Source organism: Stenella coeruleoalba (genome assembly GCF_951394435.1).
Source record: "Stenella coeruleoalba genome assembly, contig: scaffold_41, whole genome shotgun sequence".
Taxonomy (NCBI): Eukaryota; Metazoa; Chordata; class Mammalia; order Artiodactyla; family Delphinidae; genus Stenella; species Stenella coeruleoalba.
Window position 1 is genome coordinate 2,865,071 of NW_027646196.1, and position 20,148 is coordinate 2,885,218.

Consider the following 20,148-nt stretch of genomic DNA (forward strand, 5'->3'; position numbering starts at 1 on the left):
TGTAAAATCCAGAAAGGCAGGACAGGCCATGGAGAACTGGGAGCCTTGTTATGCTGATGGGTGGGATGTAAATTGCCAACAGACACTCGGGAGAAGTGAATGGTGTTTCCTGAAAAATCTAAAAAACAAAGCAACAGAGCCTAGGGCACTTCCACTTATGGTGCTATAGCTTAGGGAAATTAAAATCAAAAAGACACAGCCACCCCAAAGTTTGGGACGCCTCTGTTTACAAGAACCTCGTTTACAGTACAAGTTCAACATCGCAGAAAGTGAAAAATGGATAAAGAAGTTGTGGTATTTACTTACAAAGCAATATCACTCAGCAATGAAATCTATGTCATCAGGACCTTAGCAGCACAATGAGTGGATTCAGGTATGATGATTCTAACTGAAATAAGTCACACAGAAAAAGAAACATCATAAGATATCAGTAATACACAGAATGTAAACTTGGCTACACAGGTACTGAATTACAGAACAGAACAGGGTCTCAAATTTAGAAAACCAACTTATGCTTGCTTAAGGGTAAAGGTGAGTTGGGGTGCTGCATAAAACCAGAGATCGAAATGAGCACAGATAAAGTTCCTTAAGCCAAATATGGAATAGACAAGAGCTACTCCTTGCTCAACGAAATGGACTCAACACCGCATATTAAACGCCTAAGAATGTACCTGACTAGTAAGTATCTTAAAACCTATGGATTGCTATGTCTCCGAAAGAGAATCAAGCATGTGTACAGGGGCATAAACACAGCAGTGATAGGATTGGAGAGGGTCGGTGAGGAAATGAAGACCCTTTGAAGTCATATTGCATGGTACCCATTCCACGGGTTTCAACTACCCAGGTTTAAGGTATTCTTCCTTCAGCTAAAACATGCATGTGGAACCTAGAGTATGATCAACCATGTGATCGGGAGACGTGTTCAAATATGTCTCAGTTTTCGTACCCTGGTACTCGGGTGCAACATTCCAGACGCTTTACTAACACTCTCCCGACTTGGAGAGTCAGCGCCTTTAACCTCCTGTTTGGCCCAGTTTGCAATTTCTGCGGAAGATGAAGAGGAATAGCGAGAACCAATGAGAGACTAGCTGGAGGTGTCTGGACGGGCAAATTTAACTCTCATTTCCCACCAGGAAGATGAAATAACCAAAGGCTCAGCGTGCCGTGCCAGAACCAGATTAGGGCCTGAAGCCAACCTGCGGTTTTGCGGCCAGTCAAAAGAAAGCGAGTTGAAGAAAGGAGCTCAGGGGCACTGTAATTCACAACCTGCAGAGTTATAAATGACAGATATCGTCCAAAAATATACTGAAGTAAGGCTGCCAAGAGGACTTGAAAGCGGGGCAGAATTGCAGGAAACCGATTTCAGGAGGTAGACTGGAATTGCATTGAAAGCATAGGAAAAGAGGCAGAACGTCCACAATGATGCACTTGGCCAAAAAGGGCGTATGCGTTTTTTCCTGAATATATTCAGGAAAAAACGCATACGCCCTTTTTGGCCAACCAAGCAAGCTTGCAAAGGAAATCTGCACTACAATGAAGTCTCACTTCCCCCCGGTCAAAAGGGCCATGTGAAAAAAGTGTAAAATCCAGAAAGGCAGGACAGGCCATGGAGAACTGGGAGCCTTGTTATGCTGATGGGCGGGATGTAAATTGCCAACAGACACTCGGGAGAAGTGTATGGTGTTTCCTGAAACATCTAAAAAACAAAGCAACAGAGCCTAGGGCACTTCCACTTATGGTCCTATAGCTTAGGGAAATTAAAATCAAAAAGACACAGCCACCCCAAAGTTTGGGACGCCTCTGTTTACGAGAACCTCGTTTACCATACAAGTTCAATATCACAGAAAGTGAAAAATGGATAAAGAACTTGTGGTACTTACGTACAATGCAGTATCACTCAGCAATGAAATCTATGTCATCAAGCCCGTAGCAGCATAATGAGTGGATTCAGGTATGATGATTCTAACTGAAATAAGTCACACAGAAAAAGAAACATCATAAGATATCACTAATACACGGAATGTAAACTTGGCTACACAGGAACTGAATTCCAAAACAGAACAGGGTCTCAAATTTAGAAAACCAACTTATGCTTGCTTAAGGGGAAAGGTGAGTTGGGGTGCTGCATAAAACCAGAGATTGAAATGAGCACAGATAAAGTTCCTTAAGCCAAATATGGAATAGACAAGAGCTACTCCTTGCTCAACAAAATGGACTCAACACCCCATATTAAACGCCTCAGAATGTACCTGACTAGTAAGTATCTTAAAACCTATGGATTGCTATGTCTCCAAAAGAGAATCAAGCATGTGTACAGGGGCATAAACGTAGCAGTGATAGGATTGGAGAGGTTCGGTGAGCAAATGCAGACCCTTTGAAGTCATATTGCATGGTACTCATTCCATGGGTCTCCACTCTCCAGGTTTAAGGTATTCTTCCTTCAGCTACAACATGCATGTGGAACCCAGAGTATGATCAACCGTGCGAATGGGAGACGTGTTCAAATATGTCTCAGTTTTCCTCCCCAGGTACTCGGGTGCAACATTCCAGACGCTTTACTAACACTCTCCCCACTTGGCGAATCAGCGCCTTTAACCTCCTGTTTGGCCCAGATTGCAATTTCTGCGGAAGATGAACAGGAATAGGGAAAACCAATGAGAGACTAGCTGGAGGTGTCTGGACGGGCAAATTTAACTCTCATTTCCCACCAGGAAGAGGAAATAACCAAAGGCTCAGCGTGCCGTGCCGGAACCATATTAGGGCCTGAAGCCATCCTGCGGTGTTGCGGCCAGCTCAAAAGAAAGCGAGTTGAAGAAAGGAGCTCAGGGGCACTGTAATTTACAAACCTGCAGAGTTATAAATGACAGCTATCATCCAAAAATATACTGAAGTAAGGCTGCCAAGAGGACTTGAAAGCGGGGCAGAATTGCAGGAAACCGATTTCAGGAGGTAGACTGGAATTGCATTGAAAGCATAGGAAAAGAGGCAGAACGTCCACAATGATGCACTTGGCCAAAAAGGGCATATGCGTTTTTTCCTGAATATATTCAGGGAAAAACGCATACGCCCTTTTTGGCCAACCAAGCAAGCTTGCAAAGGAAATCTGCACTACAATGAAGTCTCACTTCCCCCCGGTCAAAAGGGCCATCTGAAAAAAGTGTAAAATCCAGAAAGGCAGGACAGGCCATGGAGAACTGGGAGCCTTGTTATGCTGATGGGTGGGATGTAAATTGCCAACAGACACTCGGGAGAAGTGTATGGTGTTTCCTGAAACATCTAAAAAACAAAGCAACAGAGCCTAGGGCACTTCCACTTATGGTCCTATAGCTTAGGGAAATTAAAATCAAAAAGACACAGCCACCCCAAAGTTTGGGACGCCTCTGTTTACAAGAATCTCGTTTACAGTACAAGTTCAACATCGCAGAAAGTGAAAAATGGATAAAGAAGTTGTGGTATTTACTTACAAAGCAATATCACTCAGCAATGAAATCTATGTCATCAGGACCTTAGCAGCACAATGAGTGGATTCAGGTGTGATGATTCTAACTGAAATAAGTCACACAGAAAAAGAAACATCATAAGATATCAGTAATACACAGAATGTAAACTTGGCTACACAGGAACTGAATTACAGAACAGAACAGGGTCTCAAAAGTAGAAAACCAACTTATGCTTGCTTAAGGGTAAAGGTGAGTTGGGGTGCTGCATAAAACCAGAGATCGAAATGAGCACAGATAAAGTTCCTTAAGCCAAATATGGAATAGACAAGAGCTACTCCTTGCTCAACGAAATGGACTCAACACCGCATATTAAACGCCTAAGAATGTACCTGACTAGTAAGTATCTTAAAACCTATGGATTGCTATGTCTCCAAAACAGAATCAAGCGTGTGTACAGGGGCATAAACGTAGCAGTGATAGGATTGGAGAGGGTCGGTGAGGAAATGAAGACCCTTTGAAGTCATATTGCATGGTACCCATTAAACGGGTTTCAACTACCCAGGTTTAAGGTATTCTTCCTTCAGCTAAAACATGCATGTGGAACCCAGAGTATGATCAACCGTGTGATCGGGAGACATGTTCAAATATATCTCAGTTTTCGTACCCTGGTACTCGGGTGCAACATTCCAGACGCTTTACTAACACTCTCCCGACTTGGAGAGTCAGCGCCTTTAACCTCCTGTTTGGCCCAGTTTGCAATTTCTGCGGAAGATGAACAGGAATAGGGAGAACCAATGGGAGACTAGCTGGAGGTGTCTGGACGGGCAAATTTAACTCTCATTTCCCACCAGGAAGAGGAAGTAACTAAAGGCTCACCGTGCCACGCCGGAACCAGATTAGGCCCTGAAGCCATCCTGCGGTGTTGCGGCCAGCTCACAAGAAAGCGAGTTGAAGAAAGGAGCTCAAGGTCACTGTAATTCGCAAACCTGCAGAGTTATAAATGACAGCTATCGTCCAAATATATACTGAAGTAAGGCTGCCAAGAGGACGTGAAAGCGGGGCAGAATTGCAGGAAACCGATTTCAGGAGGTAGACTGGAATTGCATTGAAAGCATAGGAAAAGAGGCAGAACGTCCACAATGATGCACTTGGCCAAAAAGGGCGTATGCGCTTTTTCCTAAATATATTCAGGAAAAACAAAGCAACAGAGCCTAGGGCACTTCCACTTATGGTCCTATAGCTTAGGGAAATTAAAATAAAAAAGACACAGCTACCCCAAAGTTTGGGACACCTCTGTTTACAAGAACCTCGTTTACCGTACAAGTTCAATATCACAGAAAGTGAAAAATGGATAAAGAACTTGTGGTACTTACGTACAATGCAGTATCACTCAGCAATGAAATCTATGTCGTCAGGCCTGTAGCAGCATAATGAGTGGATTCAGGTACGATGATTCTAACTGAAATAAGTCACACAGAAAAAGAAACATCATAAGATATCACTAATACACGGAATGTAAACTTGGCTACACAGGAACTGAATTCCAAAACAGAACAGGGTCTCAAATTTAGAAAACCAACTTATGCTTGCTTAAGGGGAAAGGTGAGTTGGGGTGCTGCATGAAACCAGAGATTGAAATGAGCACAGATAAAGTTCCTTAAGCCAAATATGGAATAGACAAGAGCTACTCCTTGCTCAGTGAAATGGACTCAACACCGCATATTAAACGCCTAAGAATGTACCTGACTAGTAAGTATCATAAAACCTATGGATTGCTATGTCTCCGAAAGAGTATCAAGCATGTGTACAGGGGCATAAACAGAGCAGTGATAGGATTGGAGAGGTTCGGTGAGCAAATGAAGACCCTTTGAAGTCATATTGCATGGTACCCATTCCACGGGTCTCAACTCTCCAGGTTTAATGTATTCTTCCTTCAGCTAAAACATGCATGTGGAACCTAGAGTATGATCAACCATGTGATTGGGAGACGTGTTCAAATATGTCTCAGTTTTCCTCCCCTGGTACTCGGGTGCAACATTCCAGACGCTTTACTAACACTCTCCCGACTTGGAGAGTCAGTCCCTTTAACCTCTTGTTTGGCTCAGTTTGCAATTTCTGCGGAAGATGAACAGGAATAGGGAGAACCAATGAGAGACTAGCTGGAGGTGTCTGGACGGGCAAATTTAACTCTCATTTCCCACCAGGAAGAGCAAATAACCAAAGGCTCAGCGTGCCGTGCCGGAACCAGATTAGGGCCTGAAGCCATCCTGTGTTGTTGCGGCCAGCTCAAAAGAAAGCGAGTTGAAGAAAGGAGCTCAGGGGCACTGTAATGCACAAACCTGCAGAGTTATAAATGACAGCTATCGTCCAAAAATATACTGAAGTAAGGCTGCCAAGAGGACTTGAAAGCGGGGCAGAATTGCAGGAAACCGATTTCAGGAGGTAGACAGGAATTGCATTGAAAGCATAGGAAAAGAGGCAGAACGTCCACAATGATGCAATTGGCCAAAAAGGGCGTATGCGTTTTTTCCTGAATATATTCAGGAAAAAACGCATACGCCCTTTTTGGCCAACCAAGCAAGCTTGCAGAGGAAACCTGCACTACATTGAAGTCTCACTTCCCCCGGGTCAAAAGGACCATCTGAAAAAAGTGTAAAATCCAGAAAGGCAGGACAGGCCATGGAGAACTGGGAGCCTTGTTATGCTGATGGGCGGGATGTAAATTGCCAACAGATACTCGGGAGAAGTGTATGGTGTTTCCTGAAACATCTAAAAAACAAAGCAACAGAGCCTAGGGCACTTCCACTTATGGTCCTATAGCTTAGGGAAATTAAAATCAAAAAGGCACAGCCACCCCAAAGTTTGGGACGCCTCTGTTTACAAGAACCTCGTTAACCATACAAGTTCAATATCACAGAAAGTGAAAAATGGATAAAGAACTTGTGGTACTTACGTAGAATGCAGTATCACTCAGCAATGAAATCTATGTCATCAGGCCTGTAGCAGCATAATGAGTGGATTCAGGTACGATGATTCTAACTGAAATAAGTCACACAGAAAAAGAAACATCATAAGATATCAGTAATACACGGGATGTAAACTTGGCTACACAGGAACTGAATTAGAGAACAGAACAGGGTCTCAAATTCAGAAAACCAACTTATGCTTGCTTAAGGGGAAAGGTGAGTTGAGGTGCTGCATAAAACCAGAGATTGAAATGAGCACAGATAAAGTTCCTTAAGCCAAATATGGAATAGACAAGAGCTACTCCTTGCTCAATGAAATAGACTCAACACCGCATATTAAACGCCTAAGAATGTACCTGACTAGTAAGTATCTTAAAACCTATGGATTGCTATGTCTCCGAAAGAGAATGAAGCATGTGTACAGGGGCATAAACGCAGCAGTGATAGGATTGGAGAGGTTCGGTGAGCAAATGAAGACCCTTTGAAGTCATATTGCATGGTACCCATTCCACGGGTCTCAACTCTCCAGGTTTAAGGTATTCTTCCTTCAGCTAAAACATGCATGTGGAACCCAGAGTATGATCAACCGTGTGAACGGGAGACGTTTTTAAATATGTCTCAGTTTTCCTCCCCTGGTACTCGGGTGCAACATTCCAGACGCTTTACTAACACTCTCCCCACTTGGAGAGTCAGCGCCTTTAACCTCCTGTTTGGCCCAGTTTGCAATTTCTGTGGAAGATGAACAGGAATAGGGATTACCAATGAGAGACTATTTGGAGGTGTCTAGACGGGCAAATTTAACTCTCATTTCCCACCAGGAGGAGGAAATAACCAAAGGCTCAGCGTGCCATGCCGGAACCAGATTAGGGCCTGAAGCCATCCTGCGGAGTTGCGGCCAGCTCAAAAGAAAGCGAGTTGAAGAAAGGAGCTCAGGGGCACTGTAATTCACAAACCTGCAGAGTTATAAATGACAGCTATCGTCCAAAAATATACTGAAATAAGGCTGCCAAGAGGACTTGAAAGTGGGGCAGAATTGCAGGAAACCGATTTCAGGAGGTAGACTGGAATTGCATTGAAAGCATAGGAAAAGAGGCAGAACGTCCACAATGATGCACTTGGCCAAAAACGGCGTATGCGTTTTTTCCTGAATATATTCAGGAAAAAACGCATACGCCCTTTTTGGCCAACCAAGCAAGCTTGCAAAGGAAATCTGCACTACAATGAAGTCTCACTTCCCCCCGGTCAAAAGGGCCATGTGAAAAAAGTGTAAAATCCAGAAAGGCAGGACAGGCCATGGAGAACTGGGAGCCTTGCTATGCTGATGGGCGGGATGTAAATTGCCAACAGACACTCCGGAGAAGTGTATGGTGTTTCCTGAAACATCTAAAAAACAAAGCAACAGAGCCTAGGGCACTTCCACTTATGGTCCTATAGCTTAGGGAAATTAAAATCAAAAAGACACAGCCACCCCAAAGTTTGGGACGCCTCTGTTTACAAGAACCTCGTTTACCGTACAAGTTCAGTATCACAGAAAGTGAAAATGGATAAAGAACTTGTGGTACTTACGTACAATGCAGTATCACTCAGCAATGAAATCTTTGTCATCAGACCCGTAGCAGCATAATGAGTGGATTCAGGTACGATGATTCTAACTGAAATAAGTCACACAGGAAAAGAAACATCATAAGATATCAGTAATACACGGAATGTAAACTTGGCTACACAGGAACTGAATTCCAAAACAGAACAGGGTCTCAAATTTAGAAAACCAACTTATGCTTGCTTAAGGGGAAAGGTGAGTTGGGGTGCTGCATAAAACCAGAGATTGAAATGAGCACAGATAAAGTTCCTTAAGCCAAATATGGAATAGACAAGAGCTACTCCTTGCTCAACGAAATGGACTCAACACCGCATATTAAACGCCTAAGAATGTACCTGACTAGTAAGTATCTTAAAACCTATGGATTGCTATGTCTCCGAAAGAGAATCAAGCATGTGTACAGGGGCATAAACACAGCAGTGATAGGATTGGAGAGGTTCGGTGAGCAAATGAAGACCCTTTGAAGTCGTATTGCATGCTACCCATTCCACGAGTTTCAACTACCCAGGTTTAAGGTATTCTTCCTTCAGCTAAAACATGCATGTGGAACCTAGAGTATGATCAACCATGTGATCAGGAGACGTGTTCAAATATGTCTCAGTTTTCGTACCCTGGTACTCGGGTGCAACATTCCAGACGCTTTACTAACACTCTCCCGACTTGGAGAGTCAGTCCCTTTAACCTCTTGTTTGGCTCAGTTTGCAATTTCTGCGGAAGATGAACAGGAATAGGGAGAACCAATGAGAGACTAGCTGGAGGTGTCTGGACGGGCAAATTTAACTCTCATTTCCCACCAGGAAGAGCAAATAACCAAAGGCTCAGCGTGCCGTGCCGGAACCAGATTAGGGCCTGAAGCCATCCTGTGTTGTTGCGGCCAGCTCAAAAGAAAGCGAGTTGAAGAAAGGAGCTCAGGGGCACTGTAATGCACAAACCTGCAGAGTTATAAATGACAGCTATCGTCCAAAAATATACTGAAGTAAGGCTGCCAAGAGGACTTGAAAGCGGGGCAGAATTGCAGGAAACCGATTTCAGGAGGTAGACAGGAATTGCATTGAAAGCATAGGAAAAGAGGCAGAACGTCCACAATGATGCAATTGGCCAAAAAGGGCGTATGCGTTTTTTCCTGAATATATTCAGGAAAAAACGCATACGCCCTTTTTGGCCAACCAAGCAAGCTTGCAGAGGAAACCTGCACTACATTGAAGTCTCACTTCCCCCGGGTCAAAAGGACCATCTGAAAAAAGTGTAAAATCCAGAAAGGCAGGACAGGCCATGGAGAACTGGGAGCCTTGTTATGCTGATGGGCGGGATGTAAATTGCCAACAGATACTCGGGAGAAGTGTATGGTGTTTCCTGAAACATCTAAAAAACAAAGCAACAGAGCCTAGGGCACTTCCACTTATGGTCCTATAGCTTAGGGAAATTAAAATCAAAAAGGCACAGCCACCCCAAAGTTTGGGACGCCTCTGTTTACAAGAACCTCGTTAACCATACAAGTTCAATATCACAGAAAGTGAAAAATGGATAAAGAACTTGTGGTACTTACGTAGAATGCAGTATCACTCAGCAATGAAATCTATGTCATCAGGCCTGTAGCAGCATAATGAGTGGATTCAGGTACGATGATTCTAACTGAAATAAGTCACACAGAAAAAGAAACATCATAAGATATCAGTAATACACGGGATGTAAACTTGGCTACACAGGAACTGAATTAGAGAACAGAACAGGGTCTCAAATTCAGAAAACCAACTTATGCTTGCTTAAGGGGAAAGGTGAGTTGAGGTGCTGCATAAAACCAGAGATTGAAATGAGCACAGATAAAGTTCCTTAAGCCAAATATGGAATAGACAAGAGCTACTCCTTGCTCAATGAAATAGACTCAACACCGCATATTAAACGCCTAAGAATGTACCTGACTAGTAAGTATCTTAAAACCTATGGATTGCTATGTCTCCGAAAGAGAATGAAGCATGTGTACAGGGGCATAAACGCAGCAGTGATAGGATTGGAGAGGTTCGGTGAGCAAATGAAGACCCTTTGAAGTCATATTGCATGGTACCCATTCCACGGGTCTCAACTCTCCAGGTTTAAGGTATTCTTCCTTCAGCTAAAACATGCATGTGGAACCCAGAGTATGATCAACCGTGTGAACGGGAGACGTTTTTAAATATGTCTCAGTTTTCCTCCCCTGGTACTCGGGTGCAACATTCCAGACGCTTTACTAACACTCTCCCCACTTGGAGAGTCAGCGCCTTTAACCTCCTGTTTGGCCCAGTTTGCAATTTCTGTGGAAGATGAACAGGAATAGGGATTACCAATGAGAGACTATTTGGAGGTGTCTAGACGGGCAAATTTAACTCTCATTTCCCACCAGGAGGAGGAAATACCCAAAGGCTCAGCGTGCCATGCCGGAACCAGATTAGGGCCTGAAGCCAACCTGCGGAGTTGCGGCCAGCTCAAAAGAAAGCGAGTTGAAGAAAGGAGCTCAGGGGCACTGTAATTCACAAACCTGCAGAGTTATAAATGACAGCTATCGTCCAAAAATATACTGAAGTAAGGCTGCCAAGAGGACTTGAAAGCGGGGCAGAATTGCAGGAAACCGATTTCAGAAGGTAGACTGGAATTGCATTGAAAGCATAGGAAAAGAGGCAGAACGTCCACAATGATGCACTTGGCCAAAAAGGGCGTATGCGTTTTTTCCTGAATATATTCAGGAAAAAACGCATACGCCCTTTTTGGCCAACCAAGCAAGCTTGCAAAGGAAAACTGCACTACAATGAATTCTCACTTCCCCCCGATCAAAAGGGCCATCTGAAAAAAGTGTAAAATCCAGAAAGGCAGGACAAGCCATGGAGAACTGGGAGCCTTGTTATGCTGATGGGCGGGATGTAAATTGCCAACAGACACTTGGGAGAAGTGTATGGTGTTTCCTGAAACATCTAAAAAACAAAGCAACAGAGCCTAGGGCACTTCCACTTATGGTCCTATAGCTTAGGGAAATTAAAATCAAAAAGACACAGCCACCCCAAAGTTTGGAACGGCTCTGTTTACAAGAACCTCGTTTACAGTACAAGTTCAACATCGCAGAAAGTGAAAAATGGATAAAACACTTGTGGTACTTACGTACAATGCAGTATCACTCAGCAATGAAATCTATGTCATCAGGCCCTTAGCAACACAATGAGTGGATTCAGGTATGATGATTCTAACTGAAATAAGTCACACAGAAAAAGAAACATCATAAGATATCAGTAATACACGGAATATAAACTTGGCTACAGAGGAACTGAATTACAGAAGAGAACATGGTCTCAAATTTAGAAAACCAACTTATGCTTGCTTAAGGGGAAAGGTGAGTTGGGGTGCTGCATAAAACCAGAGATTGAAATGAGCACAGATAAAGTTCCTTAAGCCAAATATGGAATAGACAAGAGCTACTCCTTGCTCAACGAAATGGACTCAACACCGCATATTAAACGCCTAAGAATGTACCTGACTAGTAAGTATCTTAAAACCTATGGATTGCTATGTCTCCGAAAGAGAATCAAGCATGTGTACAGGGGCATAAACGCAGCAGTGATAGGATTGGAGAGGTTCGGTGAGCAAATGAAGACCCTTTGAAGTCATATTGCATGGTACCCATTCCACTGGTTTCAACTACCCAGGTTTAAGTTATTCTTCCTTCAGCTAAAACATGCATGTGGAACCTAGAGTATGATCAACCATGTGATTGAGAGACGTGTTCAAATATGTCTCAGTTTTCATACCCTGGTACTCGGGTGCAACATTCCAGACGCCTTCCTAACACTCTCCCAACTTGGAGAGTCAGTGCCTTTAACCTCCTGTTTGGCCCAGTTTGCAATTTCTGCGGAAGATGAACAGGAATAGCGAGAACCAATGAGAGACTAGCTGCAGGTGTCTGGACGGGCAAATTTAACTCTCATTTCCCACCAGGAAGAGGAATTAACCAAAGGCTCAGCGTGCCGTTCTGGAACCAGATTAGGGCCTGAAGCAATCCTGCGGTGTTGCGGCCAGGTCACAAGAAAGCGAGTTGAAGAAAGGATCTCAGGGGCACTGTAATTCACAAACCTGCAGAGTTATAAATGACAGCTACCATCCAAAAATATACTGAAGTAAGTCTGCCAAGAGGACTTGAAAGCGGGGCAGAATTGCAGGAATCCGATTTCAGGAGGTAGACTGGAATTGCATTGAAAGTATTGGAAAAGGGGCAGAGCGTCCACAATGATGCACTTGGCCAAAAAGGGCGTATGCGTTTTTTCCTGAATATATTCAATCTTGCAAAGGAAATCTGCACTACAATGAAGTCTCACTTCCCCCCAGTCAAAAGGGCCATCTGAAAAAAGTGTAAAATCCAGAAAGGCAGGACAGGCCATGGAGAACTGGGAGCCTTGTTATGCTGAAGGGCGGGATGTAAATTGCCAACAGCCACTGGGGAGTAGTGTATGGTGTTTCCTGAAACATCTAAAAAACAAAGCAACAGAGCCTAGGGCACTTCCACTTATGGTCCTATAGCTTAGGGAAATTAAAATAAAAAAGACACAGCCACCCCAAAATTTGGGACACCTCTGTTTACAAGAACCTCGTTTACCATACAAGTTCAATATCACAGAAAGTAAAAAATGGATAAAGAACTTGTGGTACTTACGTACAATGCAGTATCACTCAGCAATGAAATCTATGTCATCAGGCCCTTAGCAGCATAATGAGTGGATTCAGGTATGATGATTCTAACTGAAATAAGTCACACAGAAAAAGAAACATCATAAGATATCACTAACACACGGAATGTAAACTTGGCTACACAGAAACTGAATTCCAAAACAGAACAGGGTCTCAAATTTAGAAAACCAACTTATGCTTGCTTAAGGGTAAAGGTGAGTTGGGGTGCTGCATAAAACCAGAGATTGAAATGAGCACAGATAAAGTTCCTTAAGCCAAATATGGAATAGACAAGAGCTACTCCTTGCTCAACGAAATGGACTCAACACCCCATATTAAACGCCTCAGAATGTACCTGAATAGTAAGTATCTTAAAACCTATGGATTGCTATGTCTCCAAAAGAGAATCAAGCATGTGTACAGGGGCATAAACGCAGCAGTGATAGGATTGGAGAGGTTCGGTGAGCAAATGAAGACCCTTTGAAGTCATATTGCATGGTACCCATTCCACGGGTTTCAACTACCCAGGTTTAAGGTATTCTTCCTTCAGCTAAAACATGCATGTGGAACCTAGAGTATGATCAACCATGTGATCGGGAGATGTGTTCAAATATGTCTCAGTTTTCCTCTCCAGGTACTCGGGTACAACATTCCAGACGCTTTACTAACACTCTCCCCACTTGGAGAGTCAGCGCCTTTAACCTCCTGTTTGGCCCAGTTTGCAATTTCTGCGGAAGATGAACAGGAATAGGGAGAACCAATGAGAGACTAGCTGGAGGTGTCTGGATGGGCAAATTTAACTCTCATTTCCCACCAGGAAGAGGAAATAACCAAAGCTCAGCGTGCCGTGCCGGAACCATATAAGGGCCTGAAGCCATCCTGCGGTGTTGCGGCCAGCTCAAAAGAAAGCGAGTTGAAGAAAGGAGCTCAGGGGCACTGTAATTTACAAACCTGCAGAGTTATAAATGACAGCTATCATCCAAAAATATACTGAAGTAAGGCTGCCAAGAGGATTTGAAAGCGAGGCAGAATTGCAGGAAACCGATTTCAGGAGGTAGACTGGAATTGCATTGAAAGCATAGGAAAAGAGGCAGAACGTCCACAATGATGCACTTGGCCAAAAAGGGCGTATGCGTTTTTTCCTGAATATATTCAGGAAAAAACGCATACGCCCTTTTCGGCAACCAAGCAAGCTTGCAAAGGAAATCGGCACTACAATGAACTCTCACTTCCCCCCGGTCAAAAGGGCCATCTGAAAAAAGTGTAAAATCCAGAAAGGCAGGACAGGCCATGGAGAACTGGGAGCCTTGTTATGCTGATGGGTGGGATGTAAATTGCCAACAGACACTCGGGAGAAGTGAATGGTGTTTCCTGAAAAATCTAAAAAACAAAGCAACAGAGCCTAGGGCACTTCCACTTATGGTGCTATAGCTTAGGGAAATTAAAATCAAAAAGACACAGCCACCCCAAAGTTTGGGACGCCTCTGTTTACAAGAACCTCGTTTACAGTACAAGTTCAACATCGCAGAAAGTGAAAAATGGATAAAGAAGTTGTGGTATTTACTTACAAAGCAATATCACTCAGCAATGAAATCTATGTCATCAGGACCTTAGCAGCACAATGAGTGGATTCAGGTATGATGATTCTAACTGAAATAAGTCACACAGAAAAAGAAACATCATAAGATATCAGTAATACACAGAATGTAAACTTGGCTACACAGGTACTGAATTACAGAACAGAACAGGGTCTCAAATTTAGAAAACCAACTTATGCTTGCTTAAGGGTAAAGGTGAGTTGGGGTGCTGCATAAAACCAGAGATCGAAATGAGCACAGATAAAGTTCCTTAAGCCAAATATGGAATAGACAAGAGCTACTCCTTGCTCAACGAAATGGACTCAACACCGCATATTAAACGCCTAAGAATGTACCTGACTAGTAAGTATCTTAAAACCTATGGATTGCTATGTCTCCGAAAGAGAATCAAGCATGTGTACAGGGGCATAAACACAGCAGTGATAGGATTGGAGAGGGTCGGTGAGGAAATGAAGACCCTTTGAAGTCATATTGCATGGTACCCATTCCACGGGTTTCAACTACCCAGGTTTAAGGTATTCTTCCTTCAGCTAAAACATGCATGTGGAACCTAGAGTATGATCAACCATGTGATCGGGAGACGTGTTCAAATATGTCTCAGTTTTCGTACCCTGGTACTCGGGTGCAACATTCCAGACGCTTTACTAACACTCTCCCGACTTGGAGAGTCAGCGCCTTTAACCTCCTGTTTGGCCCAGTTTGCAATTTCTGCGGAAGATGAAGAGGAATAGCGAGAACCAATGAGAGACTAGCTGGAGGTGTCTGGACGGGCAAATTTAACTCTCATTTCCCACCAGGAAGATGAAATAACCAAAGGCTCAGCGTGCCGTGCCAGAACCAGATTAGGGCCTGAAGCCAACCTGCGGTTTTGCGGCCAGTCAAAAGAAAGCGAGTTGAAGAAAGGAGCTCAGGGGCACTGTAATTCACAACCTGCAGAGTTATAAATGACAGATATCGTCCAAAAATATACTGAAGTAAGGCTGCCAAGAGGACTTGAAAGCGGGGCAGAATTGCAGGAAACCGATTTCAGGAGGTAGACTGGAATTGCATTGAAAGCATAGGAAAAGAGGCAGAACGTCCACAATGATGCACTTGGCCAAAAAGGGCGTATGCGTTTTTTCCTGAATATATTCAGGAAAAAACGCATACGCCCTTTTTGGCCAACCAAGCAAGCTTGCAAAGGAAATCTGCACTACAATGAAGTCTCACTTCCCCCCGGTCAAAAGGGCCATGTGAAAAAAGTGTAAAATCCAGAAAGGCAGGACAGGCCATGGAGAACTGGGAGCCTTGTTATGCTGATGGGCGGGATGTAAATTGCCAACAGACACTCGGGAGAAGTGTATGGTGTTTCCTGAAACATCTAAAAAACAAAGCAACAGAGCCTAGGGCACTTCCACTTATGGTCCTATAGCTTAGGGAAATTAAAATCAAAAAGACACAGCCACCCCAAAGTTTGGGACGCCTCTGTTTACGAGAACCTCGTTTACCATACAAGTTCAATATCACAGAAAGTGAAAAATGGATAAAGAACTTGTGGTACTTACGTACAATGCAGTATCACTCAGCAATGAAATCTATGTCATCAAGCCCGTAGCAGCATAATGAGTGGATTCAGGTATGATGATTCTAACTGAAATAAGTCACACAGAAAAAGAAACATCATAAGATATCACTAATACACGGAATGTAAACTTGGCTACACAGGAACTGAATTCCAAAACAGAACAGGGTCTCAAATTTAGAAAACCAACTTATGCTTGCTTAAGGGGAAAGGTGAGTTGGGGTGCTGCATAAAACCAGAGATTGAAATGAGCACAGATAAAGTTCCTTAAGCCAAATATGGAATAGACAAGAGCTACTCCTTGCTCAACAAAATGGACTCAACACCCCATATTAAACGCCTCAGAATGTACCTGACTAGTAAGTATCTTAAAACCTATGGATTGCTATGTCTCCAAAAGAGAATCAAGCATGTGTACAGGGGCATAAACGTAGCAGTGATAGGATTGGAGAGGTTCGGTGAGCAAATGCAGACCCTTTGAAGTCATATTGCATGGTACTCATTCCATGGGTCTCCACTCTCCAGGTTTAAGGTATTCTTCCTTCAGCTACAACATGCATGTGGAACCCAGAGTATGATCAACCGTGCGAATGGGAGACGTGTTCAAATATGTCTCAGTTTTCCTCCCCAGGTACTCGGGTGCAACATTCCAGACGCTTTACTAACACTCTCCCCACTTGGCGAATCAGCGCCTTTAACCTCCTGTTTGGCCCAGATTGCAATTTCTGCGGAAGATGAACAGGAATAGCGAGAACCAATGAGAGACTAGCTGGAGGTGTCTGGACGGGCAAATTTAACTCTCATTTCCCACCAGGAAGAGGAAATAACCAAAGGCTCAGCGTGCCGTGCCGGAACCATATTAGGGCCTGAAGCCATCCTGCGGTGTTGCGGCCAGCTCAAAAGAAAGCGAGTTGAAGAAAGGAGCTCAGGGGCACTGTAATTTACAAACCTGCAGAGTTATAAATGACAGCTATCATCCAAAAATATACTGAAGTAAGGCTGCCAAGAGGACTTGAAAGCGGGGCAGAATTGCAGGAAACCGATTTCAGGAGGTAGACTGGAATTGCATTGAAAGCATAGGAAAAGAGGCAGAACGTCCACAATGATGCACTTGGCCAAAAAGGGCGTATGCGTTTTTTCCTGAATATATTCAGGAAAAAACGTATACGCCCTTTTTGGCCAACCAAGCAAGCTTGCAAAGGAAATCTGCACTACAATGAAGTCTCACTTCCCCCCGGTCAAAAGGGCCATCTGAAAAAAGTGTAAAATCCAGAAAGGCAGGACAGGCCATGGAGAACTGGGAGCCTTGTTATGCTGATGGGTGGGATGTAAATTGCCAACAGACACTCGGGAGAAGTGTATGGTGTTTCCTGAAACATCTAAAAAACAAAGCAACAGAGCCTAGGGCACTTCCACTTATGGTCCTATAGCTTAGGGAAATTAAAATCAAAAAGACACAGCCACCCCAAAGTTTGGGACGCCTCTGTTTACAAGAATCTCGTTTACAGTACAAGTTCAACATCGCAGAAAGTGAAAAATGGATAAAGAAGTTGTGGTATTTACTTACAAAGCAATATCACTCAGCAATGAAATCTATGTCATCAGGACCTTAGCAGCACAATGAGTGGATTCAGGTGTGATGATTCTAACTGAAATAAGTCACACAGAAAAAGAAACATCATAAGATATCAGTAATACACAGAATGTAAACTTGGCTACACAGGAACTGAATTACAGAACAGAACAGGGTCTCAAAAGTAGAAAACCAACTTATGCTTGCTTAAGGGTAAAGGTGAGTTGGGGTGCTGCATAAAACCAGAGATCGAAATGAGCACAGATAAAGTTCCTTAAGCCAAATATGGAATAGACAAGAGCTACTCCTTGCTCAACAAAATGGACTCAACACCGCATATTAAACGCCTAAGAATGTACCTGACTAGTAAGTATCTTAAAACCTATGGATTGCTATGTCTCCAAAACAGAATCAAGCGTGTGTACAGGGGCATAAACGTAGCAGTGATAGGATTGGAGAGGGTCGGTGAGGAAATGAAGACCCTTTGAAGTCATATTGCATGGTACCCATTAAACGGGTTTCAACTACCCAGGTTTAAGGTATTCTTCCTTCAGCTAAAACATGCATGTGGAACCTAGAGTATGATCAACCATGTGATCGGGAGACGTGTTCAAATATGTCTCAGTTTTCGTACCCTGGTACTCGGGTGCAACATTCCAGACGCTTTACTAACACTCTCCCGACTTGGAGAGTCAGCACCTTTAACCTCCTGTTTGGCCCAGTTTGCAATTTCTGCGGAAGATGAACAGGAATAGCGAGAACCAATGAGAGACTAGCTGGAGGTGTCTGGACGGGCAAATTTAACTCTCATTTCCCACCAGGAAGAGGAAATAACCAAAGGCTCAGCATGCCGTGCCGGAACCAGATTAGGGCCTGAAGCCATCCTGCGGTGTTGCGGCCAGCTCACAAGAAAGCGAGTTGAAGAAAGGAGCTCAGGGGCACTGTAATTCACAAACCTGCAGAGTTATAAATGACAGCTATCGTCCAAAAATATACTGAAGTAAGTCTGCCAAGGGGACTTGAAAGCGGGGCAGAATTGCAGGAAACCGATTTTAGGAGGTAGACTGGAATTGCATTGAAAGCATAGGAAAAGAGGCAGAACGTCCACAATGATGCACTTGGCCAAAAAGGGCGTATGCGTTTTTTCCTGAATATATTCAGGAAAAAACGCATACGCCCTCTTTGTCCAAACAAGCAAACTTGCACAGGAAATCTGCACTACAATGAAGTCTCACTTCCCCCCGGTCAAAAGGGCCATATGAAAAAAGTGTAAAATCCAGAAAGGCAGGACAGGCCATGGAGAACTGGGAGCATTGTTATGCTGATGGGCGGGATGTAAATGGCCAGCAGACACTCGGGAGAAGTGTATGGTGTTTCCTGAAACATCTAAAAAACAAAGCAACAGAGCCTAGGGCACTTCCACTTATGGTCCTATAGCTTAGGGAAATTAAAATCAAAAAGACACAGCCACCCCAAAGTTTGGGAGGCCTCTGTTTACGAGAACCTCGTTTACCATACAAGTTCAATATCACAGAAAGTGAAAAATGGATAAAGAACTTGTGGTACTTACGTACAATGCAGTATCACTCAGCAATGAAATCTATGTCATCAGGCCCGTAGCAGCATAATGAGTGGATTCAGGTATGATGATTCTAACTGAAATAAGTCACACAGAAAAAGAAACATCATAAGATATCACTAATACACCGAATGTAAACTTGGCTACACAGGAACTGAATTCCAAAACAGAACAGGGTCTCAAATTTAGAAAACCAACTTATGCTTGCTTAAGGGGAAAGGTGAGTTGGGGTGCTGCATAAAACCAGAGATTGAAATGAGCACAGATAAAGTTCCTTAAGCCAAATATGGAATAGACAAGAGCTACTCCTTGCTCAACGAAATGGACTCAACACCCCATATTAAACGCCTCAGAATGTACCTGACTAGTAAGTATCTTAAAACCTATGGATTGCTATGTCTCCAAAAGAGAATCAAGCATGTGTACAGGGGCATAAACGTAGCAGTGATAGGATTGGAGAGGTTCGGTGAGCAAATGCAGACCCTTTGAAGTCATATTGCATGGTACCCATTCCATGGGTCTCCACTCTCCAGGTTTAAGGTATTCTTCCTTCAGCTAAAACATGCATGTGGAACCCAGAGTATGATCAACCGTGCGAATGGGAGACGTGTTCAAATATGTCTCAGTTTTCCTCCCCAGGTACTCGGGTGCAACATTCCAGACGCTTTACTAACACTCTCCCCACTTGGCGAGTCAGCGCCTTTAACCTCCTGTTTGGCCCAGTTTGCAATTTCTGCGGGAGATGAACAGGAATAGGGAAAACCAATGAGAGACTAGCTGGAGGTGTCTGGACGGGCAAATTTCACTCTCATTCCCAACAGGAAGAGGAAATAACCAAAGGCTCAGCGTGCCGTGCCGGATCCATATTAGGGCCTGAAGCCATCCTGCGGTGTTGCGGCCAGCTCAAAAGAAAGCGAGTTGAAGAAAGGAGCTCAGGGGCACTGTAATTTACAAACCTGCAGAGTTATAAATGACAGCTATCATCCAAAAATATACTGAAGTAAGGCTGCCAAGAGGACTTGAAAGCGGGGCAGAATTGCAGGAAACCGATTTCAGGAGGTAGACTGGAATTGCAGTGAAAGCATAGGAAAAGAGGCAGAACGTCCACAATGATGCACTTGGCCAAAAAGGGCGTATGCGTTTTTTCC

The 20,148-nt window shown here is 43.6% G+C and overlaps 1 long non-coding RNA gene across 1 annotated transcript in view; it reads right to left on the reverse strand.

The window, feature by feature from the left end:
- Positions 1–12,716: 12,716 nt before the first annotated feature.
- Positions 12,717–20,148, reverse strand: part of LOC307181264 — a 102,268-nt gene continuing 94,836 nt past the window's right edge. Inside the window, exon 3 of the long non-coding RNA XR_013826258.1 lies at positions 12,717–12,761. This is a non-coding gene — a long non-coding RNA (uncharacterized lncRNA). The remainder of the gene's footprint in view (positions 12,762–20,148) is intronic.